The sequence below is a fragment of the Tympanuchus pallidicinctus genome, unplaced genomic scaffold (assembly GCF_026119805.1).
Source record: "Tympanuchus pallidicinctus isolate F22 unplaced genomic scaffold, pur_lepc_1.0 scaffold24, whole genome shotgun sequence".
Lineage (NCBI taxonomy): Eukaryota > Metazoa > Chordata > Aves > Galliformes > Phasianidae > Tympanuchus > Tympanuchus pallidicinctus.
The window spans coordinates 573,012-598,879 of record NW_026294741.1 but is presented as its reverse complement, the minus strand read 5'-3'; the positions used below and the strand labels follow the sequence as shown (position 1 = coordinate 598,879).

Below are 25,868 nucleotides of genomic sequence, written 5' to 3'. Positions count from 1 at the left end.
TCATGTGAGCTCTGATACGCTCACTCCTCACAGCGCTCACACAGCCTTTCCCCCACTCAGAACCCCCTGCTGCACTTCCTGCCGTGAGGAGCCCAGAGCAGCCTGGGGCTGCAGGAGCAGCTGTGGGGCCTGCGGTGCTGGCACTGGGCGCTGCGGGCCCCACTCTGCTCCCAGCGCCTGCCCAGACTCCGCTGCCTGCTGCAGCCATGGACGGAGCGCTGCCTGGTGCCTGGCTGTCATGGGATTCCACATCAGACAGAAGCTTTGTAGAATACTGCATCCAAGCCGTGCTTCTTAGAAGAAAAAGCAGTGTCTAAATGGGAGCTTTTTACTACAGCGATGCTAAGTCACATCCCAGCCAAAAAGACTTTTACTTAAGTTGAAGTGCAGCTGGTTTTAGAGCAACTTGGATAACGTAAGCTCATTAATTGTGTTTTAAAGCCCCAGCTAAATCACTTTCCAAAGTTAAATAATTTTCACTATTCCTACTCTTTATGAACTCTGAATGAAACTAGCTGAGCAGCTCAGATACGGCTTTGTGCCACATCAGCTGAGCATTCACATCCTCAGGTTCTCTGCTCTCACTGCTGTAACAGTGCTGCTTTCTGTGGCTGCTGGCTGTCCAACCACGCACAGCACTGCCCACGGGGCTCAGCCACTCTCCTGGCACTCCAGGCTCCACTCCTCAGCCCCAGCTCAGCACAGCTCCACGTGCAGCGTGCAGCTGCCTGGTGCGGAGCAGGAGGCACAATACCCCGGGCTGGGGGAACGCAGTGCTGCGCGGTGCTGGAAGTGCTGCTCAGGGCCGAGCGGGGGCTGAGCAGAAGTGATGGTGTGATTCTGTCACCTTCTTTTTCAGAATATGCGGTGGATAAAAAATTACACCGTACTCACACGGAAGGTGGAGTTTACATCAGTATTTTCACTCCGAGGTTTGTGTTAAAAACAAAACGAAACAAAAACCACGGGTGGAAATAATGAGTGAGTCCTCCTTCTCGACGGAACCACACCGACTTTCTTTGCCATCATTCCATCTACTGCGTTAACGACGCCGGATCCGGGCAGTCCCCGTCTGCCAGTACGAGGACGGCCGCCATCATCTGCCGCACCCCGGGGTTCCCCATCCCGGAGCGGAGAACCGCGCGCCCTCCCGCCCCGACCCGCGGCATCTCCCCGCGCCCGCCGCAGCACCGCGGCTCCCCCTGTCCGCGCCGACCCAGCGCAGTGCCGCCTCCCGCCGCTCGGGGGCGCCGCAGCCGCGCGGCGCGGTAAGAACGGGCGGGGCGAGTGCTGTAAAGCGGCGGCGCTGCGGCGGATGTCGCGAGGGCTGCTCCGAAAGTAACGCCTCCCGTTTCTTCCCGTTGCCCGGCGCCGTCGGTAGGCGGCTGTCGGTGCGATGGAAGCAGAGCTGAACCTTCCCACCGATATCCCGTTACATTTTGTTGCCGTGCGACAGACGGCAGCAGAGGGGGGGCTGTCTGACACAATGGCGTGTGACATGGAAGTGCACGTGGAGCAAAGACGTGGAACTGAATTCCTCCATGCAGAGAAAAAGGCACCCACTGACATTCAGTGATGCTCATGAACGCTGATGGAGAAGAACTGTTTCTGTCCGAGACTTATATGCAGCACTGGAGAGATCTGCATACATCCTATTAATCCCTGTCCTTAATGGCAAATACAGCCATGGGGCTGCAACTGAAATAAAACCAGCCCGATCAAAAGAGTCACAGAATCACAGAATCATTCAAGCTGGAAAAGCCTTCTAGCATCACCAAGCCCAACCCATCCCACCATGCCTGCTGACCGTGTCCCTCAGTTTCACATCTGCACGGCTCCTGAACACCCCCAGGCTCGGTGACCCCCCTCCCCGTGCAGCACGTGCTGCTCACAGGGGCACCGCTGCTCCCCCCAGCCCCACTCACAGCCCGAGGTGCTGCACTTGCTGGGCCGGGCGGCACTGCGGTGGGGGGAGCACAGCAGCAGCCATCCATCTCCAGCCCCAAACAGTCATTGTCAATAACCCCACCATAAATGTCAGCCCTGACACCGTGTCAATAACTTATTGTGTGAGCATAATGCATCGCCTTGGAAAAGGCCAGTGTAAAGACTGGTTTGCTAGCCAGCATTGTGCGATGACAATTACAGGGTTTTTTCCTATCTAGGGTCAATCATTTGATGGATGGAGGCTGCCGTATTTAGGTGAGATTATTATAGTGGTGCTGAATAGCAGCCTGGGGAGCTGCTCAGTGCAGCGCTGCGCAGACAGCCCTGGGCCCCTGGGGAGGCGGTGACCTCTGGGGGAAGCAGGAACCAGCCTGGAGAAAGCAGGAGGAAAATATCTGCTGCTCCCTGCAAATTCATTTAAATGGAGGACTCAGCAAATAGCACTTAATAGGTGTTTTGTGCTCTTGATGATTTAACCAAACCTGACCCAGAACGGGAGGAGAATCAACACGGCCTGGCCTTCTGCAGCAGCCAGTGAAGGGGAAGAGCATGAGAAATGTGATGAAGTTGTTACAGAAATCACAGACCCAGCATCAGTGTCTGCACGTGGCTCAAACCCATACAGGAGTGCACTGAGCTCCTCAGAGACAGCCTGCACAGCAGCACTGCCAACACTGCTACTGAAGTGCCATGCTATTTTATTTTTAAATACATTCTGCAACATCTGTGTCTGAAAATAGAAGTTTCTGAAGGGCTCAAGCAAGCCAATTTGACTAGAGTTCTGAAAAAGGATTTTATTTAGATTTATGATAACATCTGCATGGATCATAAAAATACAGTTTTCCCTTTCTGTCTACACGTGCTCATGCTTGTACATTTGTGTACCCATAATATGTAGCCATGTGAAAAGAGAATGATGGTAAAAGCAGGTTTTAAGGGACAACAGCTCTAAAAAGCATCCTTTGTGCTTATGGTAGGATCACATTGTGAGGCACTATAAAATGAAATCTCAGTAACATAAAACAACATAAGAAAAGATTTCCCTTTTAAAATCAGACACCAGGCAGCTAGAGAACTCAAAGTTTGCCTCTGTCTTAAAGCAGTCATTGTCTGGGGCTGCTCCGAAAAGGGCCAGAGCACTCCCACTGCCACGATCCAGTTCAGCAGGCCATGGGCACATACGTTATTCAGCGTTCTAAAATCTAAAAATCAATGTTTTACACTGTGCAACACAGCTTAATCTAACAACCAAAATCCAATTTGTGAGCAATTTTAGATGAGGTTTCCCCACAAAACCTGGAGAACTGACATTACAGGATAGAACAAGAGAAGTGAGCCCTCTTCCTCTCCCTGTCACACGCAGGTGCCATTTCCCAGGACACACATCAGGCTGGCAGCACACGATGACGCTCAGTGCTGACTGCATCCTAGCCCTCCTCCCCCTTGCAGTGTAATCAATAAGAAGCTCTGCATAAAACGCTAACAGGAGTCTTTTTAAATGTTCCTACTCCCTGTAGTAGTAACTAATAGTAGTAGTAGTAATTCTGTTGCTGCTCGCCTCACTGTTGCTTCTAAATCTCAGTGTCATGAACCAAAAGGAGAAGCAACATACAGTGCCTGCAGCCTCCAACCTGCCTGGTGTACTGCGAGCCAAGGGCTGCAATCAACACAAACAGCAGCTATCTCTAAACAAACAGACAATAACAGACAGTAAATTCATCTCTATTCCCTCCTGTACCAAGCGGACAATCAGGGCTTAAATAATTAATACTCTGGGCTTACGGTGCACCTTTCGCCCCAGGATCTCCGAGCACTTTGCAGGGATAGCTTTTTATTTTGCTGGAGAAAATAGAATAGAGAAAGATTAACCGATTGACCAAGGTCATGCTGCCTGAACGTTTTCCTTCTGTTTACCGCTTAACTGCAGCGCTGCTGTGACCTTGCAAAGCTAAAGGAAGGCTGCATTTTGTGAGGATAATCTCCCTTAACGTGTACCATATGTTTGTGATTAGGCAAAAGAAAAAGCTTCAAAAGAATTGCTGGTGGTGAGAGCGTTCACCACGTTCTCTGGGATGTCAGAGCTGCAATTTTCTGCAGGGCCTGGAGAAACAGATGCAAACCTGCAAACCCCATCCCACTATTTCAAGGAAAAGTGGTTACTCAGCATCCCTGCACACTCCTGAAAAATCCAGCCTGTGCGTCCATGGCATGTAATTTCCCAATTACAAAAACCAGAGTGATCAGGTAAGACCGTGGGAGATCCGTTCCCATGGAACATTTGATCCAGGGCAATTGAGATGTCACCACAATGCCACAAACCAATTATTTTAGCAATGGATGTTGGTCCATGTGAGGGAAACCCTTTGGGATGTAGCTGTTAGAGCAAGGCTCCGGGCCAAACATATCAGTTAAAGGTGAAATGGACTGGCAGGTTCAAAAAGAAGCCTCTGGCCACAGAGATGTGGCATGCTGAGGCTGGAGGAGGGCTGGGGGCAGAGCTGGGCACAGCTGTGCCCCTTCAAAGAGCTCCCACCAGCTCATGCCTCACAGCTGGCCCCTGCAGGCCTGCAGGTAGGGCTGGCATCCCCTGAAGCAGGCAGGCCCAACTGCTTTGCAATGGATCTCCAAGGGCAGGAAGATGCTGTAGTGTTTCATTGTCATTTGTTGTTGCCCTAAAGTGATTCTGAAAAGCCGTGCCAGACTCAAATGCCAGTGAGATGGGTGAGAGCAACGGGCTGCAGAAAAGAAGCCACTTGGCTTGGCAAAGATTGAAAAAATCTTCCTTAGCTGCACAGCTCCCCCAGAAATGAGTCAGTAGGCCTGACAGAACAGAAAACACAAGTTGCCATAGAAACTCACATGCCTTCCACCAGGAGGAGAAAAAAATGTAGGCCAATATTTCTGCTTAGCTGGCTCCTGCTCCTGCTCTGCTGCTCGGCCCGCCTGGACCCCAGGGCTGCAGTACATCTCAGTTTGATTTGCCCCCAGCTGAGCAAAGCCCTGGCCCTCACTGCTGTGGAAAGCAGCTGCCTGGTGAGAGCACATGCACATGTGTAAGCACTCTAACATGCGTATGGACACAAAGACACACGGACACACAGACACGGCTCTGAGGCTGCTCAGGGTTGGTGCTGGGTTACTGCAGATCTGGAGCCCAGGGAACTGAGGTGTGCGAGTTCCTGTGCTGCAGTCACACTGTGAGCGTGCAAACAACTGACAGATGGTGACAAATGATGTTTGTGTTGGATTATTGCAGCTGCCTTTCATTTAAATAAACACCTCTCCTGCATTCTGTAGTTTTGTCATCTGCAAACCAAGGGATGCACTGCACAGCACAGCACAGCACAGCACTGCACAGCACAGCATAGCAGAGCACTGCACAGCACAGCACAGCATAGCAGAGCACTGCACAGCACTGCACTGCTTGTCTTCTATGACAAGGTCAGCCTGTCCAGCTGCACCCAGAGGAATGCACTCCAGCTCTTTCACAGTCACTGTAATAGAAGTAGCTGCTGATCCCTTAGGTATCTGTGTATATACATGTATATACATGTATCTTGTTTGGGAGTGGAAGAGTCAGTAAAACTTTTTTAAGAGTTTAAATTCCCTGTGTAGGTTTAACAAAAGTAGAACAAAATAAAAGAGAAACTCTGCAGTGTTTTCACAGGGGAAGGTAGAGTCTAATTCTGTGTCTGACTCCATATGTGGGACACTTCCCTCTGGGAAGGAACAAGTACAATAACGTAGAGTTAAAAGCCAAAAAGTCCTCTATTCACTACAAGATGGGAACTTCAGGATACATTAAAACTCAGCAGCAGTTTTTGGAGGAACGTTCTGCAGAAGTATAGAAGTGCAGAACTGTTTACTGTTTGCTCCAATACTGAAAAGTACGGAGAAATGCGATCTCTGTGATATCGTCACCCAGCTGAGCCAGGTGCCCTCATGCAGGGCACAGGACCAGGGGTCAGCAGCACTGCCAGCGCTGGGCACCACGCTGAAGTAGATCTCAATTATTTTATTGCTTCCCAGCATTTTCCAAGAAAAAAAAACAAAAACAAAAACAAGAAAAGCACTGAAAAGTTTGTTTCACTGAGATTAAGGTAAGAAATGAGAGCCCTCTCTCCATCTCAAGCTCTGTGCAATGATGAGAGTTTTCTTCTTACTGAAGTGATCAATAAAGTCCAAAGAAGCTCAGTGAGAATGTTTTTGTCACTGTAACAGCAGAAGCACAATGTAAGCCGTGTGTTCAAGCACTCGCACCGGGTTTGTGTTTACATGGAAAACAACAGAACAGAAAGAATCGCGGGGGAAATTTTCTGTTCAAGGTAAGTAACAGGCAACCAACTTTCCAGCATGCTAATTTAAATGTTACCATTTACACCGAATTTCCAGGAATTATCTCATATAGAGCGTTTCATGTGCTGAAAGGAAAAGAGATAATTGGTGAGTAATCAAAGACTTCTGCCTGGTAATTTACAGTCAGTTTGGGGCGGGCTTCCTGCAGAGTGGAAAACAGATCCCAGTGGGATGCTAAATGATACAAAGGCCCTGAGGAGGCGGACTTACATCCAGTCACATCTTCTGTAAAAACGCAGCGTGACACAAACCAACCCTCCTGGGAAGGAGCCCTGGTGTCAGGAACGTGAATCCTTTGTGGCCACCGCAGAGACCGGGAAGTTTTCCTCTCCATGCCGTCGCTGGCAGCCAGCCGTGGTGCCGCTTCAGGCACCCGTGTTTTAAAACTCCACGTGTCAGCAGCGGGGGATCGAGAAGGGTGAGAACGACGTGAATAAAACTGTGCACACAGAAGTGCTGAGGGCTGTGCGGTGCTGGGGACACGTGGGTCTGATGGACGCCGATGGAGGCAAACTGAGCAGAAACAAGGTTTTCTTAGGAACAACTTTTAACTCCGTTTTTCTGTCAGGAGAGTTCTGACTCGCGGACAGATCTTCCCACACCACATGCCTCTCCAGAAGGCCCAGGAGCTCAGAGCTGGAACTGTGCATCCTCCCGTGCAGCCACACAAAGCGCTTCGTGATGAAGGACTCAGGGAAGGCGATCTCCAAACGCCTTTATAACTTTAAGAATTATAATAAATGCTTTGCAGCAATGGAAGGCATGCTGTGCTAGTGATTTCCACTGTTTGTAATAACCCTAAATCAACTTTTTTCTCTCACCTTCTCCAGATTTGAAAGCTCAATTAATTTTGTGCTGTCGCTCTATTACTTCAGCCACATGTGGCAGAGTGAGAATTCTTGCAACACAATGGCTAATTTTTGGTATCTTCTCTGCCTAATGGCAGGTGTGCTGTCCTAAATAATTAGCTTTCAAAAAGGGATCCCCTTAACCCTTCTCTAAAACTGGTTACTGATCTCAGTTGTACCTCATTAAGCTCCTGACAGCTCAATGTACTCACATCTGTTACTGTTTGGTAGTTTGATTCTGAGAACACAAATTGCTTCAAGAATTGCCAATTCATTCAGGCTCGTGATGCAGATCAAAATCCATCTGTTTACTAATCGAAAGCCATATTTCAACCACAGTACAACAGTGGTGTCTGCAATAACTTAAGACTTTTTCTCTGCCCTAAGCGTGATGGGGAGTGCTCTTCATTTAAGACACACTTATTTGCATTATATATCTTAAATGCTATTCAGGCAACAGTATACAGGAGTTAATCAATCTGTGTGCAGTGCACTGAGTCCTCAGACATCCTTTACTTACAGGCTCACGTTGGAGGCTTGTTACTTCCCCCCCTTCAATTCCAGGTAAAACTTTGGCCTTTATTATTCCACCTTTTTGTCATTTAACTCTAGCAATGAAGTCAACCACCAAAACTGAAGGCACAGCAGAGAGAACAAACGGAAAAAGAGTAAGCAATGCTGTAGGCACGTTACTGACTTGCTGAGGCTGCTCTGTGAGAGCCAGGCAGGTTTATATATCAAGTAATGTGGAGATCCTTACATTTATTTTCCAAAATGCAAATCTGAAAGCAGGAATTACATTGCACTATGTGACAAATGAGCGTGTGGCTGTGTGTGTCAGCCTCCAGCTGCACAAGGCATTTGGTTTTAAAGGAGCGAGTGAGATTGTGAAATTCTGCCATATAATTTGCTGTGCCGTTAACTGTGATTCCTACAGCACCACCAAGGGATGGCAAATGTCCAGTCGTCAGAAGCTATTATAGGATAATCACCTCTCCAAATGAGACTCTGCAGACATTAGGGAGCATAATTCCCCATGGAATCCACTCTTCTGGGCGGGCTGCTGCCTCACAGCACCTCACTGCAACAGGAGGTAAAAGCTGGCCGAGCTTTTGGTTCTCTGAAAGCCCTACCAAAGGCACCAGGAAAGGAGCAGTTCCAGATTAAAAGGGAGCTAAGCAGACAGAAGGTCAGAAGACAAAATCTTAGCTGGTTTTTGGAGACACAAGACAAATGAAAGAAAGATCTACCTTAAGCTTTCTGCTATCTGGACCGTTACTATTTCAATTTGCTGGTGTTCTCTACTGCTAGCATTTCACAGAAAACAGGGAAGTCTACGGTTCACCCTCCTGCTGGAGCTATTTTCTCTATACACCGTGGACCTGCTAACTGTGGCACTGGATGGATCTCCTCTAAAGTCTGTACAGAGCTCTGCAGGTGCAACGCACTGCAGCACAGAAAACATCAGTAAATTGTTGACCCTATGGAAAATTCACAAAGTTTTGAAAGTAATTACAGATTTTACCCATTCCTTTCCTTGATATATGGTAAGTCTGCAAGACCCTATAGTTTATTCATACCTGAAAAGAAAAGCCTAAGGCACTTTCTAGGATGGTTAACCTATGACCACTACATTAAGGCTTCAAAACAAATGCAACTCATTTGCTCAGAGATGACAGATTAATAAATTGTTCCACCCCATTATCCCTGTGCTAGCTTGAGGGATAGCTTAGAGGAAGCCTAGCAAATGACACAGGCCAAAGGCCAGTGCTCCTTTTCCAAACACAATATTACAAGCCTTAATACAAACACAAATGATCAAGTGGATTTACACAAGGACAATAGGAACACTACTGTGGGTTCAAGCAGTACTCATCAGGGTAAAAACTGCAAAGCAAGCTGTAAAGCATGGTTATAGGTATGAGAAATGAAATTGAAATTGATGCAGCTGTGCTTGAGACTTCCCTGACCATCATCCTTGGCAATGCAGGTGCTGCCAGCTCCACCACGTGCTGGGGGACCTGCGAGCAAATCCTGCCTGCTGCTGGAGGGAGCACGGCTGGGAGGCTCCAGGGCTGCCAGCAACCAGGAGAGCACATCTCCTCCTACTGCCTTCTCTGGAATGGAGCACCAGCATAAAATAGATGAGAGAATGACAAGTAGCTGAGATACAGTCTTGCAATTCCAAAGCCATGAATCAGGATGCGGACTCTCTTAAGCTAAGTTTTGAAATAACAACACATTTTAAATAGTTATGCTTCTGCATTTTGTAACGTCCCCACAAATCTTTGAGCCTGTAGGGTCATAACTGCTAAAGCAAAGAAAATATTTAAAATAACAAAACAGTTTCCTGCAGGAATTAAGGAGAAGGTGAACATGATAAAAGCTGTGATGAAATGATGAGACCTGGAAGCTATGAAATACAACTTAAGATACAAAAAGGAGAGACTACAAATGTGCTGAGGTTTACATACTGACTTGTCTTGGCATTGCTCATAAAAAATGAAGGTAATAGGGAAAAAGTTATGGCTCAAAAGAATTATTCTTTATGGTAGCAATCCTGTGTTTTCCATGCAGGGATGTGTAAGCTTTAATGGATAACGTCCAGAACAGAGCAAAGCAGGGAAAATACTAAGTAAGCAAAAATGCCTTTTTTTTTAATTGCTTCTACACCCATGGAAATAGGTGAATATTGGCTAAACTGTGCAGTGGAGAATTTTGAAATGATTATAAAGACTGAGTGCAACAATGTGAACAGCATCACTAGTGAACAGCATCACTAGGGACACAAAGAGAACACAGTCATGCCAGTGCTATGCATGGAACTCTAAAAGGTAATTGTTTCCAGATTCACAACTAGAAAACATCTGAACTATCAGGTTAAGAATCTCTGGTGTGCCAGGCCTGAGAAGCAGCATGAAATAACCTTGAATCAGCCAGAAGTAGTGAGTGAGGAATTCCCCTTGTGAAGGGAAGCTGTATTGGATCAGGAGGGCAGAGGCACGGGATGCTCTGATGGGCATAAAGAAAATGTGAGCCTGAAAGACAGCTCCTTTACATAAATAAAATGCCAAACAGCCACTGTCAGGGAAACCAAAGCTGTTCCTCTTCAGCTTTAACACATACATCTGTGAACTAAGAGCCACGAAGCTCAGACAGCTTTCTAACACCTTGCTTCTCCTGTGAAGTCCAAACAGAGCTCAGTCCAGACACAGAGGACCCACTCACTCCTTACCTCTAAGCTCCTTTATTTGCTGATTAACACTGCGAGTGTGACTGCAGCAACCCATTATTATTAAGTTATGCTCCATTTTGCTAAGAAACATATTAAGTAGATTTAAAAAAAGAAGTTTCTGTAAACAAAGATGTTGTACAGAAACAAATGTTGTGTTCTGCTTGGCAGTAAATAAACTAGCAATTTTAGATTTTGCTATTATATCTTTCTCAAAATACTGAACATCTGAAACAGGAGAGACTGCTGTAGTAGAAGGAAAATGATAACAATCTCAGTGATGCTAGAGATGAATTCTTACTGCTACTTGCACTGAAAAATTACTCGTATCTCACTTCTCTTCCCGACGGGCTCTAATTCTTCCTCTGAAAAGGAATGTTATTTTTGCCATTCAATTACATTTTCACCATTTGATCAGACTGAGCTCTATATAAAAGCATGGACTCTCATTTCAGATTCCCTTACTCAGCTTTTCCTTCATGAAGAGTCGTGTTCCAAGGTCACGATGATTAATCCTGACCTGTGAACCGCCAGTGTGTTCAGTCTTAATATCAGTGTATTACTCTACGTGGCGAAGTGAAAAGGACTCTATCCACGACAAATAATGAACTAAATTCTTCTGACTTTACTATCTAGTTGCTAATTAAGCACTTAACTACAAGAGCCGTTAACTCTTTGGTGCTCTTTGGACGGCACCCAGCAAGGGGAGCGCCGACATCCGCGCCCGTGCTACCAGCAGATTTCCCGCAGTGCGTGCAGCCTGCTGGCAGTCTTAGAGGAAAAGAAGCACGCCGCAAAGCACGCCTTACACCACCAGGCACTGCTAAGAGCACCCGGAGACACTCGAGTCAAAATACATTTAGCCAGCGCTTCTTGTAATTGTAACCAGGACTGGGAACGTTCAGGGCTGTGACAGTGCAAGCAGTTGTGCTAAACAGACACTGGGGAATCTCTTTCGGAACACATCAGGGTGGTCCTGCATGGGTGTTGTCAGCAGTAGGTACTGTATTTCCTGCAGATCTGAGGCTGGACGCAAGCGACAATATAACAAATCTATTATTATCTTCAGTCATTCGTTCTGAAGCACTGACAGGCACATTAAGCACTGCCGTCTAAAATTAGTTCTGTTCATGCTGGAAGCAACCATTTATTCTATTGCACTCTTTGTACGCTTGATACCAGAAGACTTCTGGGAGAGAGAGGTTCCTCTGCAATATCCTGATTAGGTCCTGGAATGCAGTACTGCTATTAGAATTATTGTCCCGAAGCCCCGTGAATGGTACATCATGAAGATCTCCTTTAACTTGCAGAAAATACCATTCAGCTCTCAAGTAACTTAACAAAAAACACAATAAGATTTTAAACCAGGTGTTGGTTCGTGCCAAAAGCTGCCCACCACCACATGCGAATATAAAGCAATTCCTCTCCCAGATACTGTGCAATTTCACTGCCATCATCCCCAAAGAACAAGCACAAAAGCTGCCAAGTCTCTCCTGGTCACAGAAGTCCAGAAGGCTGACGTGACATATAGCTGCTACAGACTCCGCCTGATCTAAATCAACATCGCCTCATCATTTTAGATGCTCCATTTGATATGACTGTTATTACTCCTGTGGTTGGATTGATCAACCACTGGATGTCACTATCAGTCTGAATACATAAACTCAGATAGAATTTGTTTGTCATGAGGAAATGTTTAAGGACAGGCTGAATCTGAGCACAATAAGTAGCAACAATACTCAAAGGCGCTGAAAGCATTTGCTCACATCTCGCGTTTGTTTCAAGCATACGGTGTAAGTGCCTGATTCGACATTATTGCTGGGGCTATTCACGTACAAATCCGATAGCTCTCCTGGCTGAGCTCACATCCTGCACTGTGTCATTTCTACGGAGAACCAGCACGCAGAATCTGGCATCCTGCAAAGCTGCTGAGCTCCCAGCACTTCCACCAGCGGCTGCAACATCATCCTCCAGCTCTACTAGTTAGATGATTGGAATCTTACACAAAATTCCATTTTGGCAAAGTCCTGACTATAGCTCAAAGATGGCCCGTCTCAGGCAAGGCTAGACAGAAACCAAACAGAAACCTGAACTGTCAGCCTCTCAGCCTTCCCGAAAGGGACAGACAGTAATTCATTTTGCATAGGGTGGAAATCTGCTGTTTGGAAATACCGGAACATTTGGTATTGATGGTCAGAACAGCAACTCTTTTGGAATGTTCTCTTCTTACTGAAGGCAACAAAAAGCCCAATGACAAAATCAGATATAAAAAACAATCTAGGCACAGCTTTTCAACGTATAAATTAAGAGTTTGCTTTGGAAACGAAGATAAACATTAGGAAACAACTTTTCAGTTGAGAACACCAAACCTGACTCTCAGTGGCCATCGTAACTAAACATTAACAACTAATAATTTGTGGTCACTGCCTTTAAGTCAGTGGTACACAACTAGAATAAATAACATGAAGATCAGACCGACTATCCCAACGGTCCGTACTTGTGGGACTTCCTACTGTAAAAGTAACAGAATGATTTTTCAGTGCTTCTTCACCCTAAAATACAAAGTGGTTTAATTCTCCAGTTGCCTTTCATTAGAAACTCTTTATCTCAAAGAACGAGGTCCTTTAAGAGTAGCATTCCAAAAGGAACAGGGTCCCCACAAGGTCACCTTTCAGACCCCACTGCAGGGACAGACTGGGCTTACACCCACAGCAGTCGGCTGCAGCCCCGCAGGGGCTCCTCATGCTCAGGTGAAGCATGCTCAGAGCACAGCCGTGGAATCCCAGCAGAACATGAATCCACGAGGCAGAACAGAGGTCCTGCAATATCAGTACATCAAAAAGAAGGAAAGTATCTGAAGAAAAGATATTTGAAACAATATTCTGAAAAAGGTCGACTCATTTGTTTTGCAATTATTTTGAAGCAAGTGCTGTAATTTTACTACAGGTGTAATCACTGCAAATGACATTAAGAGCTTGTCTCAGGCAAATTGTATTGCTTTAATTATAATGGGGTAGTTGAAGCTGAGCAAATCCCCGACTCAAGCACAGTTAACATAGCGAAAAAGGGAGGGAGAGAAGTTATAGTAGGAATTATGGAACACGCTGGGTTTACATGGACACGGCTATTCTGGGCAAATGAAATCTAACCTGACAATCCAGTGTCTGTATTTGCTCCTCTCTATGTCCTACTGCAAGTGAAAAACAAAAAGCAAACTAATGCTTGCACGGTACGCCATGGCAATGCAAGAGCTTCCCGGCACAGCTAGGTGCTCCAGTTCTGTGGTCAGCCCTGCACTGACCTCTCTGTAGGAATCACAGCATGCTTCACTCAGTGCCCCTTGCCGCCACTCCAGACTCACAGAGAACCTGGAGGCACAGCGAGGCTGTGAGCCTGGACACCGACCCGAGCGCGAGCTGCAGCTCAGAATCCGTCCTGCAGACACTGCCCCCAGGCCAGGGGAAGCAGACTGTTTTGTACAAGAACCATAGAGAAAGCCTTCAAGAAAACTTCTGCCCATGGAGTTTCATGGCAAAGTTCACACTTCAGTGGAAGCTGAGGTGAGTTCAAACCAGATAACTACCTGCACCAGGTCCTGTCTGAACAGTAAGAACTGGAAAAGAGAATGACTGACCTAAATATTCAGAAATTACTTAGTGACTGCTACCACATCTATTTTTGAGTGGTTAACTACAGCCGTCTCAAAGAAACTTGACCACCAGAGATGAAACTTTAACAAGATGGCACCTTTTAATGTGTTTCACTTTGAGGCGTACAGAACTACTAATCAATTCAGTGAGAAATTAGGTCAGAGTTATCCCCATCTTCCCCTAAGTGCTCTAAAACCAGATTTAAGTGTATATATATTTAAATTAATATACACTCATATATAATTTCGTATTCTTCTTAGCAGAGTTGGCAAACTACAGTAAGAGTTGAAAGCTTTTTGTGTGGCAGCCACTACAGAGCCGAAGCAAAACCACTAACCTTAGGGCATTTTTTGCTAAGTCCACTTTCATCCTCGTTCTCAACAGATAAAGAATCTATATTAATTAGTGGTCCCAGAAAACCTCAGTAATTCCTAATGCATTAGGCAGAGACATTGAATATTTCTTGCTTCGTGTCAGATGCAGTGCAGATGTAAATAGGCACATAACCAAACAGAGATAAGCAAAGGTATGCTATTTTCCATCCATATTTCCAAACAGCTTTATCGTGTCCCACACCATCTGTGTTCCAACGTGAAACCTCACATTAGGGCAACCTCCACACAACACCCTCAGTGGGCTGCGCACAGCTCGGCAGGCAGCACGGCCCGGCCATCGGCGTGAGCAGGAACGGAGCTGTGCCTTCGCTGTGAGCACTGTTTGGGCTTCTCTGCTCCTAAGAAGCAGCCTGCAAAGGTTCCATTTTCAAATGTTTTTCATTAGTAATGCCTAAGGGTGACACGCTCACTAAACAATCTAGAAACAATACAAGATAAGACATAAAAGACATATTAGATTATGCAGCCTATGCCTTCAAATGCAGCAAAAATAAATGCAAACTGCTTTGGGGTTTGTCACTTGCAGCATGCAACAGCTTTTCCATTATGCTTTGCCTGATCCCTTGTCAGATTTCTTCAGAAAAAAACTGTGAGTTAGAAAGAATGGAAAGCACTTCCCAGAGGTTACGCCACGGGAGCTGGGCAGCAGCAGCAGGCTTACCCTGCTAGCAGCTGTATTCTCACATACCTTCATTTTTCTTTTTTTGCTTATTTTTTTCTCTCTTCTAATGCATTCTCTATGTAACTTCCTGGCACATGACTTCACAGTTGATTCCTGTCATGCAACTCAGTGGAGAACTGAGCAAAGTCAATGGGAATCCTGGAGGATGTGCGAGTGCTGAAGAACAGTGACAGGACCAGGGCTCTGTGCTGCAAGGACCTGGAGATGAGAGCAGTCTACAAGCTGCTGTGTGCTGCTGCACGGTGCTCCTGACTGGGCAGTGAGGTTGCCGTGTCCCAGGTGTGATGGGACGAAGCATTTGCTCACGTTTCCCAGAAGACTGCTGGGATTATAAGGATTACTCTTCCATTTCAGGAGTGCTGCTAAAATAATTCACTTGATGCTAACAAAGTGTTCTGAAGCCGAGACGAGCCATGAAGGCACTACTATTGTAAATAATAGTTTCCTAATTCCTAAGATGAATATGTTAGTAACAGCATAACAAACAGCTGGACTAGAAGAACATCTTGAAACAAAGCCATCTAGCAGAGTTTCACTTTCTTTTGGTAAGGAATACTCATTGCAGTTCTCCTGCATGGGTCCACAGTGCACCTCTGAGCCACCTGCTCCTGGGGCAAGGTTTGAATTAAGTTTATATTTCTTTATTTTTTTAAATCAGAAAACTGTTTATATTAATTTCAGGCTTTGTAATCTCCTCCAATTCGCTGTTTAAAAAATAACAAACAAAAGAAGACCCAAAGCTAAATGTTGCCTCTAAAACTTCTTTTCCGGTCTCCTATTTAATCAGCTTTGTGGCATACTTTGATCATTTAGTTCCACTTCATTATTACGGGCAAAAGAAATCTTACATTCAAGCTTACAGCACCTAAATACCTAAAGCCACATCCTAATCTGTAAAGCACACGGATGTAAAAGAGGCAGGCAATTTTTCATTTCCTTGGGGCAGCGCTGTTCACGGTGACTGGCAGAGGCTTTCCTCATTTAATCAGGCCTTCACGAGAGCTGCACTCGCTGCATTGCTGATCACACGTGCTCCAGCACGGCCGCACCGGCAGATAGCGGCTGGCTGCGCCAAGGGGAAGCGGAGGGACTGACGAAATCGCTGCCTTCACGTTGAGAAATGTATAGGGCATAGCATGTGGCGTACACTGAAATTAATGTGAATTTAGTACTGCTGCCAGTGAAAGCCGCTCTAATTGAAACAAATAGCTTTGCCCTTCGATGTCTTGTAAAACGCTCCCTACTGCCCGTGCAGGAGTCACCTGTCTGCAGTCAGCGTTTCTGACAACTGGAGGAGAGAGGTTTTGGAGAGGCTTTTCCAACCTGGAGAAAACTATCACCTTCTGGTAACAGAAAAACAAAACCACCCTAGGGCATTAAAGACGTTGAGGAACAGGATTATGTGCTCCCCTGCGATGGCAGCTGACTGGGCTCCAGTACAGACGGCCCATTCCCATTCCATGTTCCCTCAACAGCTTTTCTTGTGGCATTTCAGAATGTGAGACTGTTGATAAAAAAGCCTCAAACTAAGTTAATGTCAAAGCGATAATATCTTTGAACTCATTTTGGTTGGACTTTCCTGGTCTTTCCTGCGTTGCTCATCAACACTCTAGAATGAAAATACTGCCTGGATAAACAATGTGACGTGCTGGTAAAAGCCATCGGTGGAGACTCAATGCTTAATTAAAATGGCAAAAAAAATCTCTGGGGGAGAATCTCTCTTGGGCTTTTCACTTGAGATCATAAAGTTGACCACTCCTTTCTCTGCCTTCATCTGCCGCATTAACTGCCCTTAGGAAGCTGTCAGGAAAACACCTTCTGATGGAAGCAGTCTAAAAGCAGTTACATCAAAATACAATATAAAGGGTCAGAATCCTCATTTCTTTATGTTTCACAAAAAATAAAAATAAAAAAAGTTGAAGAAAAAGCAAAGACAGCGAGGCATTTCCGGACCTAGGCAGCATGAAATGCTTGTTACTCTGTTTTTCAAAATAAGTACATTTCAGGAACTATAATAGGAGCTGCCCACCGCCTGCAGGTCTGCTGTCCAAGCTGTGTAAGGACACACCGGGCAGAGGCAAATCTGATGCACACTGTGGGCTCTGCACTTTTGGTGGCGGAGGCAAGCAGCACCGGTGCAGTAATTATCAGCCCTCAAAGAGGCTGCATCCCACCGCTGATCAGAACAGCTTGATCCAGCGAAGCCTCTTCTCTCTCGCTTCCCCCGCTGCGCATGGCCAGAGGGCAGTGGGGTGCCCCGGGGGGAGCGGGGTGCGAGCGGAGGGCCTCGTCCCACCCTGGTGGGCGGTGTTGGCACGGAGCCGCCTGCAGCTGCCAAGCCACAGGTTGCTGTCAGCTGCTGGAGACACTGGGCTGTGCGCAGCACCGAGCAGCGGCGGTATGCTGACTGCAGAGGCAACACGAGAGGCTCATTTGAAAACACAGACACGTAAGCAAGACAGAAACCCCACCTCCTTGTGATTGTCTGAAGGGGATCAAATGGGTGGAAATGCCACAGATAGACGCACTCCTCCCAGCATAATTGTTACTGTCACAGCTGTGTGCGGCAAGGGGGAGGCGAGCGGATGATGCGAGGCGTTTGGCACCGCGACAGGGCTGCGCCCTTCGGCCGAGCGCCCGGCAGCAGCCTGATTCACGCCGTACTGGCTGTAAGTCACTTCTTTCAGAGCTCATTACAAAGAGTAATTAAATGGCCACAATGTCCCCAGCCTTAACCCTACTTAGTAGATAAAGTGGATAATTAAGCATTGTTAGCTCCATTTTGCATCTATGGAAACTGGTGAGAGAATAATGCATCCCTACTGTGAGCCGACTCCAGGTAGCAACATGCCAGTCATGGACTCCTTCACCCCAAAATGCTGGGAGGTTGTGTTAATTTCAAGGAGTTATGCATCAAAACCACCACTCCTGTCTTATCACTGAGAGATCTGCTACAGAGAAGTATTACACGATTCAACTGAATGAAGTCTTTGAGAGCTTTCAGTGAATGCTGATCTTCTCTATTTCATTGCCAGGTGAGGTAACCACCACCTCTCTTTAACAAGATGCTATCTCCATTCCATGCAGCCAATTGTTCCTACACACAGGCTCTTGTACTAATACACAACTAAGCAGTCAGATAGGACAAACCCACTACTTGGCCTGTTAAAAGGTTTTAAATGTTATTAACTATGGCTGCCCAGGTACAATCACAAACTCCCAGTATGTGTTCTCCATCAGAGCTTTATGTTGGTGCTAACTACAGTGGCAGCACAGAGATTTCAGACAAGGCTTTATCCTGAGAGCACCTTCCCTGAGTGGCCCATGAGTCACTGGATGCTGCAGCTCAAACTGCTGCATCCTTCAAGCCATATGTAGCTCTATTCCTATAAACCATCATCTCACTTCTCACCAGTCGGCATGCTTCATTCACAACTGTTGATCTTGCCCTAACTGCCAGCCCAAAGGTGGAACACTGTTTTCAGACCGCGAGAGGGGCCTGAACAGAGCTGCACTTTGGAGTATTCTCCTTCCTCCATTTTTTAAATATCATGCAAGACATTACAAACTGAAGACTTCTATTTATTCACAACATGCTCACAAAATTGCCAAAATGTTCTTAACTCACATGTCTCAATCTGATTTCTAGGGAGTGGAGAACACTGAAAACATGCTTCACTCTGGTGGCAAAGGCCCAACAGAAGAGTGCTTCATGCAGGACAGTCACAGGTATGGATAACAACAAATCCTAATAAACTATCACATTCATTGGGCTATCTTCCAAATTCTGACTCTTCTCCAGAGCTTTCTAGTAAGTGTATGATTATACCCACATCATCATAAAATAAAAATGAATTCCATATTTCCATTTAAACAAATGGAAGGGATCTCTCTTAGAAAATCTAATGAAATGAAAAAGCCTTTGAAATACACTTGCTTTTATGTAAGGTTGAAACAGTATGAAAGACAGTTCAAAAACTACTCCTATATCTAAGGTTCATGGTGAAATAAGAGTGAAGGATCCTTTCTTGCTAAGTAATTAAAAAAGAAATCAGGCAAGATCCACCTGTGCCATGACATCCAGCACCAGACATGGGTTAGCATTCGCTTAATGGGGTTAGAACTCCAACGCAGCTCAGAAGGTAAATGACCTGGTAGTTTCTTTCTAGCATGGAGAGATCATGTGTGGTGTGGCACATCTGCTCTTAGGCACAGAACTGCCATAAAAGAAAATAGTGGTGAAAGTGAGAAGATTTAGACAGCTTTACTGCTCAAAGACAAGCAAAAATACCCAAACAACCACCACAGCAAAAAACAACCACAAAACCCTTAAAGAATCAAAAAAAAGGAAAAGAACAAAAAAAAAGAAAAAGCTTTCTATAAAAATTCAAGGCAGCTGGACCTGACATAGGGTCTGCACTGGGGGTGCAGCGATGCTCCCTATCCGTCTCAGAGCTGCCTTTCCACTTGGCTTGGAACCAGTGTCATTGTTAATTGGATGCTGAGTGATGGATCTGGCCACCTGGCACTGTCTGGCTCCTAGATGATGATCAACTCACTTGGCAGGCTAAGTGGGGAACTGGCCACCTGGCTAATACGAGGGCTACAGAATCTCTGACGAGCTGACTGCCAGCCTGCTAAGACATTTTTTACTGTGGACATCGACAGTTACTTCTCACTATTCCTCCACTGATCCTTCTCCCCACAACTTGGATGCTCACAAAGAAACACCCAGCTCACGGCCCCTTCTCTCTTTTCTTTCCTCCGTCTGATGCAGCAGATAAAATCAGACCCCTTCCTTAATTGCTAAATGGAAATGAGCTTCTATCCTTCTCCTCCAATTCCTTTACGATATTCCAAGCTCCCATTCCACCCTGTCTTGCTTCTCACTATTATTATCAATGCTATGGATAAATATTTATATTAGTCGGTGACTTTCACAATGATTTTTGAATGGTAGCTTGCTGCCTGATTTTTAGTTTGTGAAAAAAGTCCTGATATAATTTAAGAATACTACCAAAACAAGGACAGGACAAGAATTGTGTGAAATTGGATTCTTGCCTGAAGGCTAGATTCCACAGTTGCCATGCATTCTGTGTTATTATTAGCACTTGCAAAACTTCAGTGAGAAAGGCCACAATTTTGACTTTTTTCCATTCATTTTGCATATATGTAAATTACTCCACAAAGCAGTAATGGAAAAGAAATCTGAAGTGAACAAAAATACATCAATAAAGGGTTCTAGAGTACTGTCAGTGTCACACAGCAAAGCACTGCAAGCTAAGCCATGAAAATTAATTACTTCAAAACCTTAGAAGTATACAAGTACTGAAATGTTAAGCTCCTCAGATACATTCTGCTCATATTTTCCAGCTTTCTTACCAAAGATGTGTAGGTAAATGCTCTCCTATTCCAGATATTGGGAAGTGTTCTGCAAGGCAGTGAAAGTTACTTTTGTGGTTCTTTTTTGAACTTTACACTGAAAATACAAATAAATAAAATCTAGGAAATGCTTGGTATTTCTCTGGTGACAAAGCTAGCTACAATGCTCTTCTAATGTCCAAATCTCTGTCTGTCTTCCATTAAGAATACTGATAACCTGCAGTTATTATATGTCTAGATTCAGGCAGGAGTTCCTGTTGCTCCCAAGTACAAATCCAGGCTACAGACCTTCCCTGCAAGTCCAGGTTAATTATTTTGAAAGTGAAATTTGACGGAGTTCAACAGGAAAAAGGGCTGCAGAACAACTATAACGAGGAGCTGTTTTCCTAGGAGTCGGTGAAATACTTGTTGCTGTCAGCTAACGAACTTTGAAGACTGCACTACGGACAAGGATGACAGCAACTGCAGGCAAGGGATTCTTTAGAAAACTCTGACATTTGGCATTATTTAGTGATGTGTGCAGCTCAGTCGCTTGGCTGTCACTGCTAATACTGACCCAAGCTGGAGCTGAGTGCTACTGAGACTCTGCAACTGGAACATGCCAGCGAGTTCTTTCTTAGGACCTCACCAGTGTCACCACTGCTCTTTGTTTCAGTGCCTTCAGCAAATGCAGCAGTCATTTCTAGTTTCTGAACTCACTGCAGTGACTGATTAGTAGCTTGTAAATAATTAAATATTGGTTGTCTGTAAGAGGCTGTTTTTCTTTAACTGATCTGGCAGACCAAGAATAGCTCTGTGTACTCTAATACAAACAGTATTGTAAGTAAAGTCAGATAATACTATCAAGGTCTTTTCCAAGAATACAGGGATTAACTCATCTCATTAAAATGTACACATTCTGCATGGCACAATGCAGTACTACTCTGAGACAACTGTTCAGGCCAGCCAAAAGATACTATGTGCTAGGATGATCCCTGATTTGTATAATCTGTGCAGATTAGTGCACAGATATCATAGCACTGAGCACTTCTAAAAGCCTAAAATAGACTGCATTAGCTTAAATTTCTAGGTAGTAAAGAAACTTGAGAGGAGAGAAACATAATTAACCTGGAGCATGGAAGGATTCCCTTATGAGAAAAACAACCGAAACTAAAAATGGCAGCTTGAAAAAGGTACCTGCCTGTGAACACAACAGAAACTGGCAGGTTACAGATCCAGAGACTGTGTGAGATTCAAGGTGAAAAGAGTTTTGGTTTTCCTTGAGTATTTGTTCTTAGACATTTAAAATATATTACATGACTTTATTTTTTTTTTTAATATGAAATGTTATCATCAGTGCTTTCAGTGCTTTCTCTTTTTCTCTCCAAAAATGAAAATAAAATCTATGTTGCTGGAATTGCCTAAGGATCCTTCTCTACATTCAAAGAATGTTTCTGAAAGCTACGCCAGAACATAAAGCCCAGTTCTGTACTCATTAAAATAAAAGGCGAAAGTATCCACTGCATCAGGGGACAGAGAAGGTAGAGATGGGGAGAGCAGAGGTCTGTTCAAGGACATCCGGCACTCCAACAATCAAACCACTTTTCCCAACTTCTTCCAAATGTTTTTTCTTGTTCTTAATTTTACTTTCCAACTCACTGAAGTAATTCTTGGTAGTCCCTGTGGTGCTTAACTTTCTCCTGTTTGCTGCAATGGCCTTTGTGACAAGTGCTTGATGCAACTGCATTTATTTGAGCTTCAGAATCGAGCTCTTAGACAGGCATTTATCAGCTGCAAATGCTGTTCATGCAGATCTGCAGTTGCCTACAGAAAGGTGAGTTTTACAGAAAAAACTGCTGATCTGCTACAGCTGTTTGTCCAGACTCCCATACTAGTTATTTCTGCCTTACCGTGATTCAATTTTTAGCAGCCATGTCTAAGTTAATTACCCTGGCACAACATGCCAATCAGTTGCCCATTCCTCCACCCTCCCCATTTTTGATATATTTTTTTAAAATTAAGGTTATATTGCCAAATTAGTACCAAAAAAAGGCCTTTCTTTTTATCTGTGCTGCATACCATCAGCCTGACAAATTCTAAGTCTTGAGATATAAAGGGTCACAAGTAACTCAAACTCCTTATTATATGACTCAAGTCCTTCTCTGCTGACTTGTCAGGATCTTTGGCTGTTACATTTTCCTGAAGACATTCTTAACAGCTAGAAGTTGTTTGTTCCTGAAAAGTAAGAGAGTAGCTCTGAAAACGCAGCATTTCAGAAGATAACTACAGATTAGATGTTAGATACAGCTCATGTATATCTTCTGCTGTACCAGTACACCAGAAAGCTTAGGAGAGACTCTGTGCTGTCTTACGCTGTAAAAGGACAGAAATGTTCTAATTTAGTGTATCCTTCACTGAGCCTGCTTAATAATGAAAAGGCTGCCATATAAGATAAAGAAGTGAATACAGATAACACAATGAAGTCTGAAAATGGGGACAGAAAACTCTCCAGGCCAAATGGAAATCTACTGGGATTCTGTAAATGAATCAGAGATGTTCATTCCCATTTTTTAAGATTTAGTAAATCAGTCTCAATTAGAAATTCTTCCCAATCCCAAATAAGGATTATCAATTTCTAATCGTACATTAAAGTAGCAAAAACCAGAATCCCACAATTTTTGTCACCAGTGCCACGCTTTGTTCCCAACTCAACCTCCATGTCATTACTGGATGAGTCAAGGTGAGTACTTATGTCAAATAAAGGGCAAAGACTATGGAAATAATGTTTTGCCATCTCCTGAGACCACTATGTTCCACGTTTCTTCAATCATGCAATAATTTGCCAAACTGTGAAACCTCTCAATACAGCACACCGCTGCCTACCTGGGATCTCATTGCAGAGCAGCTCTACCTGCAGCCAATGCAAGTTTTCCCTGCATGAAATACATCACTGTTAAATGCTACTTTTTTGTCTTTGAGTAAAATTCGACTCCCTTTTTTCAAAGACAGCTCTGAAAACAATCTGGCTCAGTCTTCATACATTTTTAGGCAACATACATTAATTTAACAAAATTTGCTTAATTTCCTATTCAGAATGGATGCAGAAAATACAGCAGAGAGACGCAGAAAATACACACTTTCCAAAGCATTTTTTTTTCTTACCTGGCCAAGAAATGCCACAAGCTGAAGCCTACCTTTTTCTAATGATATACATAAACACAGTGCAGTTGCTGAGGGCACTAAATGCTCTGAACAAACAATGGAACTGAAACCAAGGTCTGGTAAAGCACAGGAGCCAGTAGAGTATGAGTGAACATTAACTTCATAAAAATGACAGACCAAGTAGATTATTCTGTCACAGTCACCTAGAACTTCACTACTGATTTTCTAATTTTTCCAACATTTGTTCTTATTATTTTTGTTGTGACATCTACTAAAGAATAAATACAAACAAACTTCAAAAACAGGAGTTAATAATCAGCTGCCATAAATGTTTGCAAAAATTTCCAGAAGAGGGTAAATGGTTTGCCCAGAAGATGCACTACTGACAGAACAAAGCACAGGACACCTCACTGCCGCTCAGTGCCGACCATTTGTGACTTATCCAGAAATGAACAGACATTCTCTCTTTCTACTATTTTCTTCACTGTTGATAATTACAGATTAACTAAAGAATTTCAGAATGAAATACTTCAGAATGAAACGTTTTACTGCCTCTGTCATTTAGAGATTTCAGTGTTGAATGTCCACATGGGCAAAGAACATTGTTTTACACTCCATGTAATTATCTCTAAATAGTGTAGTAAAATTATGTTAACTACAGAAATGCACAGTGATGTACTAAGGGAGTAAGCCTCACTTTCTTCACGGTGCCATCAAATTATGGTCCCATTTTCAATAACATTTCAGACAATTTACACTATTGGAAAATCTAGATTTTCTAGATTTTCAAATTCAGATGAATGCAATCACAAAACCCTTTTTGTTGTTCTTCTACCCTAGTTTGTTCTTTGAGAAGAATGCTGGGAAATATTTCTGGAAGGCAATGGAATTACAGTAAACATAAGCCCAGAATTTCCCTTCTCCAACACACCGAAGTATTGCTTTACCTTTATCCCACTTCTCCAGGCAGCCAACTTTATTTGCCTCTGCAGCCTTTTATTTTTTTGCTAATCCTCCCCTTTCTCATCTAAGTCGTGTAGCATCCCAGCACTAACAGCACCCCACCACACTGTCTTCTCTCTCTACGTTTGCTCTTCACTGAAATTTAATTTTTTTTTCCTTCCACTTAAAATTTTCAGTGCCTTTACTGGAAAGTACCTACTGTGATAGCCAATGTCTCCAAGTGGTCCTTCTTTACCATCCCTTCTGTGTAACATTATATTAATTATGGCTGATTTTTTCCAGAGGAAAAAAGGCGGTAGAAAGGCAAGCTAAGGTCACTGTTTTCTCATGAGATATGCTATGAAGAATAGCCAAATTCCACTGGAGCATTTCATTACTAAGTAGCATAAAACTGAATCACAGCACAACTAATAAGAATAATTGCATTCAGAAAGTTTCATTTTAAGAACATGCCAAACGTGTAATTTCAGTAGGGTGTGTGAGTATCTGTGCACGGACTGAGCATGGCACATTCTTTTGCAGTCGCAGGGCATTATGAATGACCACCTCCTGGCCATTGGGAAGCTTCAATATTCCTTCCTATGAGAAAGAAAAATTCTCCATCTGGACCACTTTCTTATAAGCTGCCAGCAATCCCAGCGCACATCCATTTTAATTCCTAAGCCTTCTGGTTAGACCAGTAACATCCATGATGTTACTGAAGAATAATAGCTAAAAGTTTCCTCATTAAAATAGAATTGGAATTTTCCAGTAATAATAAATATTCTAAACTTAAAAAAATATGGCATCACTGTGGCATTTACAATTATTTTTGCCAAAGCAATAGCTTCAAAGTAGCTCTGTTTTTTTGTAAAACATTGCTGATTTCAATAGGGTAATAGATGGTCAGTTTATTAAGGACTGGAGCAGATCTGTTAGTTAAATAGACAGTCAGGACAGGGGCATTCGTTTTCTTCTTAAGGGATAAATATTTGTTTGGGAAGATATTTTTGATTAGAAAAGACATCCAACTAAAGATTGTCTTTCACGTGGCCAGGATTCTCACTTACCTTAGCACATGTATTACAAATCCCCATCAGCTTCCCAGTAATTTCAGTTGTAAAGTCTATGGTTATTCTGGAGAAGAAGCAAGGCAGTCTTTGACAGCTCACTGTTGCACCTGTGAGGAACAAAAACATGTTATGTCAACAGTGTATGCAATGATTACAAAGTCAGTAACTGTTGATAAATTTTCCCTAACAGCCACAAGCTGTACTTAGCGCATGGTTTTCT

At 44.1% G+C, this 25,868-nt stretch overlaps 1 long non-coding RNA gene across 1 annotated transcript; it reads right to left on the bottom strand.

The window, feature by feature from the left end:
* Window positions 1-5,942: 5,942 nt before the first annotated feature.
* LOC128083666 (uncharacterized) lies at window positions 5,943-25,747 on the bottom strand. The gene is made up of 2 exons (XR_008208144.1): window positions 25,646-25,747; window positions 5,943-7,025 (listed from the first exon to the last, which is right to left on the bottom strand). It is a non-coding gene; the product is annotated as an uncharacterized LOC128083666 (long non-coding RNA).
* Window positions 25,748-25,868: the final 121 nt, after the last annotated feature.